This window comes from Platalea leucorodia, assembly GCF_965183815.1.
Source record: "Platalea leucorodia genome assembly, chromosome: 13".
In the NCBI taxonomy this organism is placed as follows: Eukaryota; Metazoa; Chordata; class Aves; order Pelecaniformes; family Threskiornithidae; genus Platalea; species Platalea leucorodia.
In genome coordinates, this window is record NC_138835.1 from 1,119,695 (window position 1) to 1,131,465 (window position 11,771).

Genomic DNA, 11,771 nt, shown 5'->3' on the forward strand with positions numbered 1-11,771 from the left:
CGCGGGGTGCGTTGCGCACCGGCGCGGCACCTGGTCCCGGCTTCCACCTCCACGCCAATACCGCGCGAAGGAGCGCCGGTCTTTGGGAGCGAGAAGGGGTCGGGGACAGCAAAGCCCAGTGAGATGGGCGCAGGGTCCAGTCGTAGCTGCTGGGCAGAGGGCTGCTTTCTGGAAGGGGGATGGAGCAGATACGAAACTGCTACCGCATTTCATCTCCACAAAGAGGCCAAGTGCCCGGGTAAAACTGCTGACCTGCTGGCAACCACAGATCTGCAGCTTCAGCCTCATTTGTCTCGTGTTTGGAGCACAATAGGGTCAGCCCAGTCTCCTCTGCGCTGTGATCGCACCGGCCCCGGGGTGCTGCTTACCCAGCCCTGGCCGCTCCCGGACACAGCGGCCTCTGCACGGGGCAGACCCAGCCTGGGGCACTGCTAAGCCCCCAGGGGAGCTCGTATTGCCCTCCGGAGGGCAAAAGACAGACCATTAGCAGAGGATGGAAAGAAATTCCTCTTCCAGGGCATTATCATTCAGATTTTAAGGCTCTGTCTGCTATTGGCACCCTCCCAGACAGCAAACCTGGGAGCGTGCGTGAGCACATGGGCACGCACAGGCAGGGCACTGACTAATCCTCAGCTCCAATTCGGAGCACCCTCAGCTGTGTGCTGGGACGAGCAGACATGAAGTATCTGGACCAAGTCTCCCACCCTGGGCGCTGGGATGCCTGCCCCTTTCCACAGTCCCACAGCTCCCCGTCTAGCGCCAGGAGAGCAAACCTTGGCTCCTGTCCCAGTTGTACAAAAGCTCAGCCCAACAGCTCTTGGTACAGACGTCTCCGCACACCCCCAAGGAGTTCACCTCCCTGGAGCAAGGCAGGGCGCAGGGAGCAACTATCACCCAAGACAGGGGACGTCCACGGGGCCTGGGCCCAACCTCCCGCTCTGCGGCAGGGGCACGCTGTGCGGACGGGAGAGCCGCTGCAGAAAGCAGCCACTGCTTCCACGGTGGAAGATGGGGTTGCCCAGACCTCCTCCTCTTCCCTTTAAGGCGCACTTAGGTCCTGGACAACCCACAGGCTTCCACCCAAGGGCTGGGAGGAGAGGAAGGATGGATCTGCAGCCACAAGGAAATACTGCAACACGTCCCCATCAAAGGCGGCCTCCTCTCACCATGCTTCCCATCTCCTGTGAGCCAGACAAGGTGATGTGCATGGGAAAGATGGTCCCCTCGGCGAGCTGCTCAACTTCACGGACCCAAATGGCACAGGGCAGGCGCTGGAAAGGAGCGCCCAAGGGAGACTGTCCTCCAGCTGCCACAAATACAGGCAACTCCTTCCAGGCTCAAGGGACAGCACGAGCCAACAGCGAGCGCGAGTCCAGGCTCACACCCCAACGCCCCCACGCAGAAGGAGACGGCCCGGGCCAGCCCCTCCGCTCAGCACCACAGGACCTCACAGGTCTCCCCGGCGCAGTCGCCCCGGCTGTGACAAATCCAAACCTGCTGACTCAGAGCCACCCGACTGCTCTAATGAGAACAATAAGCCACGCAGCCGTCACTGTCACAGCCTCAGCGCAAGCACATTTTTAGATGCCGTATGAGAGTCATGTATTGGTAGCTGCACAAGTCTTCCTGCACAGGAGCTTCCAGCAACCGGGGACTCGGGAACCTCCGCCGTTTCACGTTTCTTCTTTTGCATTTCTGCTTAAAACAGAGCTTCAGGCTCGGCTCAGACCTCCAAGTGACAGGCACCACATGAAAGTCTACTATCTAGCTAAACACAGGCCTTCCAGCCGCCCACGCTGATCTGCCGCAAAGCTTAAGCCCGTACTCAGCCCATCTCCTCGCACAGGCTTGCTTCCCATCGGTATCCCAGCTGTCACTCCGGCGCCGTAGCGCTGGGCCCGAGGCGGCAGGGAAATATCCCCAGTCCACAGCCAAATAAAACGAAGGCAAAGGACACGCAAGTGATGTCTGCGGGAACGGGCAGGAAACGCGGAGCGAGCCCGGGAACGGCCAAGCCCACCCCTGCCCTTTAACCGACAGGTCGTTCTCTGCCACTTCCTAATTTAGAAATCCTAATTAGCTATGGGAAAGATTTCTTTTTTTAGGGACAAAATTAATCAGGCACCTGACTGGTCGGTCTGTCTGTCTGTCTCTGAAAACCTCCTCTAGTAATGCAGAAGTCATCAGCAGTGCTAGAGCAAGGAGGAAGGCAGGCGACAGAGCGACGCTGGCGTTACACCCGGGACGAGGGCTCGGCGCTGCCCCCGGAACGCCTGAAAGCTTGTTCTGTGAATCAGTGAGAGATCCAGCTCCGCCAGGACCAAGGTCATCACCCGGAGCTTAACAGGGAGCTCAAGTGCCTGGGGGAAGAAAGCTGATTTCTAAGGTTTTCCCCATTCTACACTGCAGTGACTTCTTCAGCTGGCCCAGCCGCCACCCCTCCTGGCCGCCCATAAACTGCACGCCAGAAGCCACTTACCCTGGCCGGTCGTCGCGGTGGTGGCAGCCACGGCAGCAGCCTGGGGAAGGGGCCCGGCAAGCTCCGTGCCTGCGCTGGACGGGAAGGGTACCAAACCCCTCACCCTCTGCCCACAGCAGCACGGGCTCTCTTCCGCACCCGCGCGTTTTGACCAGAAACACAACACTGGACTTCAAAGCCCTTTTTTAGAAGCTTCCTCCAAAACAAAACATCTCCCCTGGGAGTTTTGGAAAATGCTGATTTCTCAAAAATTGGTAAAAATAAAAATTCTGGACAGTTCTAGCTACAACATCAACAAGCAACCCGAACAGCAGGGAAGAACCCATCCCCTGCAGCCGAAGGCAGCCTACCGTCAGCACAAACGCGCGGGCTCTGCAGCGAAGCCGGAGCTGCATCCCACCCTCCCGGACACCCCGCGCCCCGGCAGCCCACCCCAGGCCTCTGCTCTTTACGGTGATACCTGGTTGAATGACCGCGTTACCCCGCCGAAGTTGGGGCTAAAGCAGCCCACGCAGCACAAGGACGGCACAGAGAGGAGAGGCAAATGCTCCGCTCCCAGCGGCTCGCACCCCCCGGGGACAGGCACATCACCGTCCTCTGACACCAAGCGGGGCGGTCACCCCTGCGCCAGGAGGGACCGCTCTGGGAGACAGAGGGTGGCTGCGGACCTCCATACCGTACAACAGCCAGGCTCTGCCACAGCTTCCAGAACGTGCCCTGCATCTCTGCACGCAGCGGAGACCCAGCTCCTCATCGAGCCCACAGCTCTGAGCACCCTGGGGAGGCTGCCACAGACAGGCTCCATGCCTACCAAACCAGGCTCTAAAAAATACAATTAAAGAGTAATTCCCGTCTTGCAAGGATCATCGCCCAAACCCAGCCTTCCCTCGGCTCCAGACTTGCTTGGTGGCCACAAGGGCAGGCCACCAGCAGCCACCAGAGCAGCTCCCCAGCCTGCGCAGCCACGGTCAAAGGGATCTGACAGACGTGGAGTCCTCCAGCGGGCCGCAAGGCACGCGGAGATCTGCAAGGCACCCCCGGGAGCAGACCTTGGCAGCAACGCGCTTCCCACACCTCGGCTTGTTTGGAAGCAGAAATCACTCGGGCCAAGTCTGGCACGAGAAAGCTGGAGGGGAGGCGACAGTTAAGTGCAGGCAGGAGGCTGATGCATGGGCTGGGCTCTCCAGGGATGCTGGAGAAGCCACACCTCGTCGCCGGCAGGGAGAGGAGGCTGATCAGGAGTCACCTCACACCATCTACAGCTGAATCAAACGCAGCTTTTCCATCGCCTGCTCCTGCACCACATTGTGAATACCCAACCACGCATACCCAGGCCATTGTTTGTCCACAGAAGGGTCCCCACCGTAACACGCTGACGGCCGGGCACGCCGGCGGGAAACAATACCACCGCGGAAACCGCAAGAGAAATAGTGTTTTATACAGAAAGGGCTGATGGAGCCAAGGGCCACGCAGGTCCGCTAGTACAATCTCCCGGGTAACCAGCCTATGGAGAAAACGCTGAGCGCAAGGATACCTCCAGAGCCCACCTCCTGCCATATGACGATGCTCCAAAAATAACCGCAGAAATATGCGAGGACCCGTTCCAAGTTGTTCCTGGCTCTCTCCACATTCTCCCTCGGATGTAAATCGTCTCCCTGAAATCACAGCCCGGCAGCGAAACGCTATTCGGGCAACCCGCGGCCGGGGGCTACGGGTCCCGGGGCTGGCTCAGCCCCCCGCCAGGCTCCCCCCGCGCCGCGGCTCCCCGCTCGCCCCTCGCTCCCTGGCGGCTGGGAACCGCGGGGACCCCCCCCTCCGCGCCCCGCTGCACCCCGGGGGGAGCTGCACCCCCGGGGGGAGCCGCGCCCGACCGCCCCGCCCCGCCCCGCACGGGGGGCAGGACCGGCTGCGGGATGCGCTGCCCTCCCTCCCTCCCTCCCTCCCTCCCTCCGCTGCGAGGAGGGGAGGCCCGGCTCGCCAAAGCCTTCCCAGCGGCGGGGCTGGGGCTGCGCCTGCCTGCAGCCCTGCCTGCAGCCCTGCCTGCCTCTTCCCGTGCAGGCAGCGTACCTGGGGCTGCCGGTTCTGCCCGACCCCGCATCCCCCGGGCGCTCACCTGGGTTCAGCCCGCTCCGCCGCCACCGCCTCCCGGGCGCGGCCCCACGCCGCAGCGGCCGCTGCCCGCGCTGCCTGCCGCCTGCCTGCCTGCCTGCTGCCTGCTGCCTGCCCGCCGTGCGGCGGGAGCGCGGGGCGGGGCGGGGCGGGGCGCGGCGCTGCGCAGGGGGAGCGGCCCCTCCGCAGCGCCCCGCCCCGCCCCGCGCTGCGTGGGTGCCACCCACGGGCAGGGGCCCGCAGCGGCTCCGCTCCCGCCGCCTCACCAGCCGCTCTCCCCCCGGCGCCAACCTCCCATCCCTGCGCAGCCTCCTCCTGCCACCGCCCCGGGCGGGGCCGCAGCCCCGGGCTGAGGTTTCCGTCCGCGGGGCGGAGGAGCTTTGCCCCGGCGGGACGCGGCGGCAGGGTCTGCAGCTCCCAAGGGGTGGCTGATCTTTCCTGGGGCGTCGGGGGTGGCCACCCACTGCCCACAGCGTGCGGTGGTTGCGTGGGGCACCCGTAAGCCGGTCCCGGGAGGTCTCCCCATCATCAAATGAGCCGATTTCTGTATTTTGGGTGTGTCAGGGCAAGCACCCCCTTCCAGGGGTGCGGATGAAAAGGGGGGGCAGTTGCTCCACCACATGCGTGTGCACCCATGGCATGGATGCCCTGGGTGCAGGGATGCACCAGGTGCACGGATGCACTGGATGCACAGCATGGATGCCCTTGGCGCAGGGATGCACAGCATGGATGCACTGGGTGCAGGGATGCACAGCATGGATGCCCTAGGCACAGGGATGTGCCAGGTGCATGGATGCAGTGGATGCACAGCATGGATGCCCTTGGCACAGGGATGCACAGCATGGATGCACTGGGTGCAGGGATGCACAGCATGGATGCCCTAGGTGCAGGGATGTGCCAGGTGCATGGATGCAGTGGATGCACAGCATGGATGCCCTGGGTGCAGGGATGCACTGGGTGCATGGCTGCAGTGGATGCGCTGTATGGATGCACTGTGTGCATGGATGGGGTGCTCTGGGTGCACGGGTGCCCTAGGTGCAGGGATGCCTTGGGTGCAGGGATGCCCTGGGTGCAGGATGCCCTGGGTGCAGGGATGCCCTGGGTGCAGGGATGCACTGGATGCACAGCATGGCTGCAATGGCCACTATGGCCATAGGTAAAACCTTTGGGGAAGCCAGACTGGTGCTCATAAACAGGAGGAACGAGATCAGAGGTGCGCTGCACACTCAGGCCTCTGCCCCGCAGATGCCAAGGAGCCAAGGACGGAGGGGATGTGTCACGCCCAGGTTTGCGCTGGGCCTGGTTTCCTCGTTCCCAGAGCCTGTGGCTAGTCCTGACTTGGCGCCCAACGCGCGCTAGTGCTTGCTGCATCACCTAGGGCTCCAAGCAGCATGCCGTGCCCCTGGACTTGCCTGCCAGGCCTTTGCTTCGCTCTGTTACCTAGTAGCGCGTCTGCCATCCGTCACTCCTCCAGAGTCAGAAGGGCGCAGCTCTGCGCGGGACCCCAGGAACGGCAGCTCTCCAGTGGCGAGCAGGGCCCTGGGGACTCTTCCCAGCAGGGCAGCTCTGAGCTGGCTGCCTCTGCTTGTCCTCCGCAAGCCAGGGCTGGCCTGGGGCGGCTCCTCACCGCGTGTCAGTGCACGGTTGCCTGCCTGGCAGCAGTGGGTGCCAGGGCTCCGTGCCGGCTGCCTCCGGGTGCTGCTCCTCGGCTTCCTCCCCACCAGCCTTGGGGAAAGCTGCCGTTCCCGCTCACAGGGAGCCTGACCCCTACGCCACCGTCACTGGGACGAAGCGCTGGAACGAGGCGGGCTTTTTTTTACTGCTTTATAAAGTGCCTCCTTTATTAGCCACACTGAGGCCTTTTTCCTGACAAACCACATACCAGCAGAGAGTACCAGGAACAAAATGAGGCTGCATGGTCCAGTGGTTCCAGCCAAGGCAGCGATGCCAGCAGGACTGTGGGCTCTAATCCCCTGCTGAGCTGTTGACTCACTGTACAAACTCAGGCAGGTCCTGCCTCTTTGTGCCTCGAGAAGCCCAGCTGGAAAGTTGGGTAAATAGCAGGAACCGCTCGGAAAAAACCCCACCGCATCGCATGGGAGCCACGCTCGAGGGAGGGCATTCGCTTACAAAGACAAGACATCGCGACTGGCTGCTCGGAGCCCCCGTGCAGGCACGGTTCTCACCTCCGGCCCTCCGCCGCTGCGCAGCGTTCGGGGGCGATGCCGAGCAGGCGCTGTACCTCGCTGCGGGGGCGGCTGCGCCGCAAGTGACATCATTCGCGCGTCATGCTGCGCTGCATTTGTGGGGAACTTGTCCGGGAGAAACGTTGCACCGTATTCTTGCAAAAAATAATTGCAATCGTAGCTCTGTGCAGCGTCTTGAGGACTGTTACTGTCTGTTTTCATCTTTCAGGTCATTCAAAGGAAAAACAGCGATTTCTGATCAATGGGTCAGCTTCTGTCACACTCGAAAAGAAAATCTAGGAAATTTAAATGTTACAATTCACTTTTAAGTGAATTTGGGTCAAATAAGTCAGTGGGCGACCACATTGGCAGAGTTAGGAGCGCGGATATGCCGGTGTAGATCCCCAGCACCCACCGCAGGGAGCATTCCCCTCGCGAAGCCAAGGAGCCAGAAGAAGAAGGTGTACAACAAATTCCTCCGGTGCATCCTCCGCTCCCCTTCTCGCACTGTGCGAACCGCCCAGCCCGAGCTCCCTTCCAGTGACCCGAAACTCTTCAACAGTCCTGAAGACACAGAAAATGCGCTGAAATGAGGGAAAGAGCTTAATTTGCGCAATAACCACCTGCGAGCTATTGATCACCCCGCCACGTGCTGGACCCTCTTCTGGGTGTTCAATAACAGACAAATGAGCTTGCCTGCATCCCTCCCAGGTTCCTGCTGCCGTGATGGGAGCGATGGAGATACCGGCTCCGGCCACGCATTGCAGATGGGGTGGCGGGGAGGGGACAGTGACACTTTTTTTTTCCCCCAGAAAACATTGTGGAAGTGTAAACTTTAAACAGTTTTTGGGAGCTTAACTGAAAATTTAAAGAATTTAAAGAAATTGAAAGGAGCTGACATTGGTGCGATTATTTTTTCCTCCAGCAGTGACCCCTGAGCGTATTTCTACAGGGAAATGCTCTTCCTTGGAGCAGACAGACGAGACAGGGGTGCAGGTAGGGCTCCAGCTTCATGGGTGCAGCTACGAAGAGGAATCCTCCTCCGAGGGAGAGCGCCTTGGAGCTCCACCTTCCAAGCACAGAGCAAACCGTTAATTCGCCCTTGCCATAGCAGTGCCGGGGCAGCAGACCGCCCGTTGTTACCGATCATTGCCAAGCGCTCTTCCTCAGCCTTACGAACGCAAGGGTGCAGCAAAAGTTGAAGTGTGGTTGTGTTCTTCCTCGCTTCCAACCCCAGGTGACCACGCTCACGCGTGCACACGCGCGCTGGTGCCCCGCCAGCTCTGCCTTTCCTGGCGGGAGGCACCGGCAGGCGGAGGGGTCAAGCCCTGCGCCCAGCCTGCGGGGCTCAGCCTGCGGGGCTCAGCGGAGGAGCTGGGTGCACCCAAACCCTTTCTTCCATAAAGCCCAGCAGCACGGAAAAAGGGGTGTGCATGGCTGTGTGTTTTTGGGAGGAGGTTATTTTGGGAATCCCCGCCTGAGCTGCTGCTAGTGCTGATGCTCTGCGATAACAACCTTTCATGCCTCTCGCTTGTTTATGCAGGGCATGAAAAGGCCCTTTGTGCGGCGCGGGGAGCTGGCTGCCAGCTGGGATTAGCGAGATGCTCCCTCTGTGCTCCTCGCCGCCATCCCCCTCGGCAAGTTGTGCCCGCAGGGAGGCACGGGGGTGCCCGGGGCTGAGGAGGGCTCGCGGGGATGGCCGCCCCGCAGGAGAGGGAGCACAGCTCCTCGCGCTCAGCTCCCGGGCGCTTTCTGCCCTTCACACATTTTGGATGATGGGAACAGTGGTGGGCTCAGGCTGCTTCACCTCCAGGAGCTCCAGGCAAATGTTTCCATCCAAAGACAACATTTCCAGCTCTTGCTGCCATCTTCCTCCGGGCTGTTTGAGTGGGATCCAAAGCTCAAAGAAGTCCCTGGGACTGAGATGTCATCAGAGACATCAGATCAAGCCCTTCTTATCCCTGCGAGTCTGGAGCCCTGACGTCTCGGGGGCTGAGCAGGCCTCCCGCTGCCTTCATCCTCTGCTTCCCAAGGACCAGGACCCAGTGCGCCGGTCCTGACCTTCAGACAGCTGGGCATAACTCCCGATAGCTGGCTACGTACATGGTGGAGAACCAGCAATAAAAGGGGCAGGGAATGCCTTTTTTAATTTAACTCAAAGAGATTAATGACCCGATAACAGTTATGACACATCCTACCTTGACACCTTGCAGGGGAGGAGGATTGCAGCGGAAGGGATTGCAGCAGCCCCGGGAGCCGGGGAGGAAGGGATATTTGCCCGCTTGCCAGGCAGGGAACCTGAGGCCCGGGGCGGGATGTGCGTTGCCTGATGCCACCCAACAGAGGTGCGAAGTGACCGCAGACAGCACTCGCGCTACGGCCGTCTCAGCAGACCTGCGGGGCAGAGGGGGTCCCCAGCGAGTCAGCGGTGGCGTTAGGAGCCACCAGCAAAGAGAGTGACCATATTGGCAACGGACACCTCCCGTCCCGTGAGCGCGAGGGGAAGGAGGAAGGGCCGGGCAGGTCCTGCTCCCAGCAGCAGCCCCAGCCCTGCGCGCGCCCGGCCCCAGGCAGGCGAGAGCCCCGGGGGAGCCGCTCCTTCCTTGGCTGGCCTTTCCGCACGGACCGGCTGGACGCAGTCCTGGGCTGCGAGGCCCTGGAGAGCAGCAGTGCCATCCTGTTTAGGAATGCAGCGAGGCCGAGGCTCTGCCCCAGAGCGATGGGATATCCTGCGCCTTTCCATCCTGACGCTGCCAGGAAAGCACAGCTCTCCTGAGGGGAGCCCCTGGCACGGGTCTGACACGCTCTGATTAAAGGGAAAGCTCTGACAGCTTAATTAACTGCCAGCTTGAAGATGGCAGGGATTGAAGGCAGATGAGTCTGACCCCAGCCTGCCCCACCGAGAAGAGCTGGGACCCCCAGCAGAAACCCGTGGCACCAAAGGGAGAGAAAGCAGGGGAAGAGGAAGAAGAAGGTGCAGAGCGGGGAGTGGCTGTGGTCACGTTTGCTCCTTTCACCCGTTCTGCTAACCGCTCTGCTAACATCGCCCCTCTGGGGCAGGAAAGATTAGGTCGATGTCGTCATGCCCCAACGAAGACCCTCGTCCTCTCACGTGGCTGCTGTATCCCTCAGCTGCCCTCGTCAGAAGGATGCTCCCCACCACTGACTGCCCTAAATCGCTCTGCTTTGGGGAGCCACAGAGCAGGGTGCCGTACGGGAGTACCGGCCTCCTCGCCGCCCTCTCCAAGCGGCTCTGTCTCACGCTTGCCCTGCCCTGGAGCACAGGGCTTGCTCCCGAATGGTCTAACTCCCTGATGGGGGGCTCCTCCGAACCGAGCCCCAGCATCGCCCCACTGACCTGACACCTACCCGGCGCTGCGCAGTTCACCCTGCTTCCCCACGCCAAATGCCCGGGAAGGTGGGGAGTCCCTCACCGCTGGCCATGCTGCCCAGAAGCACCTGGCAGCCTGGGAGAAGTTAATAAGAAAAGCCTGAGCCAGTATTGCTAGATTACAGCCATCTCTTCCAGAGAGGATTAGCGGCCAAATCCTCAGCGATAGGCTTGTGGCTGTACCACCAACGTGGCCGTGCCCGTGGGCCAGAGGGCAGCGCAGGGACTGGAGCAGAGCCCAGCCCCAGCTGGAGCCAAACCGCTGCCAAGACCCCGGGAGCAGCTCTCCTCTCCTTCCCGTGGTGCAAGGGAGACTGCGCCTCGCTCCCTCCACACAGCCTTGGTCCAACAGCTCCCAGCCAGGACCATCGGATCACTTGCGGCTGCCCCATGGGCAGGATGATGCCCCGGGGTCTTGCTGAGCTCTCCTCCTCTGCAGCCCTGGCCGGCGGTAGCTCTCCCCACGGGGCCCAGTCCCACAAGCTGCACGAGAAGGGGGTCGCCAGGTCCTCAGCGAGGCTCCAGCGAGGACACAAGACCTTTGGTCTCCACCCCACAAATGCCACGGGACGAGGGGAGCATCCTCCTGGGGGATGCCACCCCGCTGAGACGTGGGAACACAAGCCCGCAGCTGAGCTGATGAGAGAAGTCATGGCTGGGGAAACAAACCCTGTTTTGTCCCGGATTCCTGCCTCCCTGGACTCCGAGCAACCTTCACTGCAGCTTCTGGCACGAGCTGCCCCCGACCCCGTGGCCAAGGGCACGGAGAGCAGCGCGCAGCCTCCCCGCTGCGGCCGTGGGGCGCCGGGGCTCAGCCTCCCCACATGCTGCGAAAGCACTTCAAATGCCTCCACAGCCAATTTCCCTGGCCCAGGCGCCCTGGCAGCAGCACACAGTGAGATCCCAGCCTTATTATTGCTCATCACATCCAGGGCCACGACTAATATTTGGAAAATAAAGATCTGTGCACAGCCAGCCCCACCAGGGGTGCCCAGCACCCAGCTGGAGCCTCTCCCAGCAGTGCAGGATCGGGCTTGAAGGTGGGATCCTTTTTTCAGGGTATTTATTTGCATTGCTGAGACCTCCAGCCCTCTGCCAGCTTCAGCTGATGCTGGTTAATGGGACCAGAAGCGAGGGGGAGGGAAGGTGCCTGCGGGGGCAGCTTGCCCCGGTGCCAGCTCCGCTCCCTGCCCAGGGCTCTCATGGTTGCCGTGGTCTTGCTTGACCCCTCGCAGACAGTGCAGGGCTTGCCCGAGGCTCCCCCAGCCCCAGCCCGGTGGGATGGGGGCCGAGCACAGGCTCAGGGAGGAAGGCAGGGGGCTGCTGGGGAAGGACTGGAGCCGTGGAGGCTTCGCACCGACCGCTGGTCCCCCTCCGAAGCTCACTGCTGGCAGGAGCAAAGGGGCCACGTGGCCACGGTGCAGGGTGCGCTGGGCAAGGCGAGGAGGTGCAGGAGGAACCTCTCCTGATCCCTGGCCCTGCCTCAAATGCCCTGGGCAAGAGGCTGGGGACCCCGGTGCTGGTGGCAGCCACAGAGGCCCTGGGCTCAGTGACACGCTCCACTTAGCCAGTTTGAGGGACGGAGGTGGGTATTCGGCACTTGTCT

The 11,771-nt window shown here is 61.8% G+C and overlaps 1 protein-coding gene across 1 annotated transcript in view; it reads right to left on the reverse strand.

Annotated features, from left to right (window-relative positions):
- EPB41L1 (erythrocyte membrane protein band 4.1 like 1) overlaps positions 1 to 4,682 on the reverse strand; it is a 63,378-nt gene extending 58,696 nt beyond the window's left edge. The window contains exon 1 of the mRNA XM_082325587.1: positions 4,593 to 4,682. The gene's annotated coding sequence lies outside the window, so the exon portion shown is untranslated. The remainder of the gene's footprint in view (positions 1 to 4,592) is intronic.
- Between the last annotated feature and the right edge of the window lie 7,089 nt (positions 4,683 to 11,771).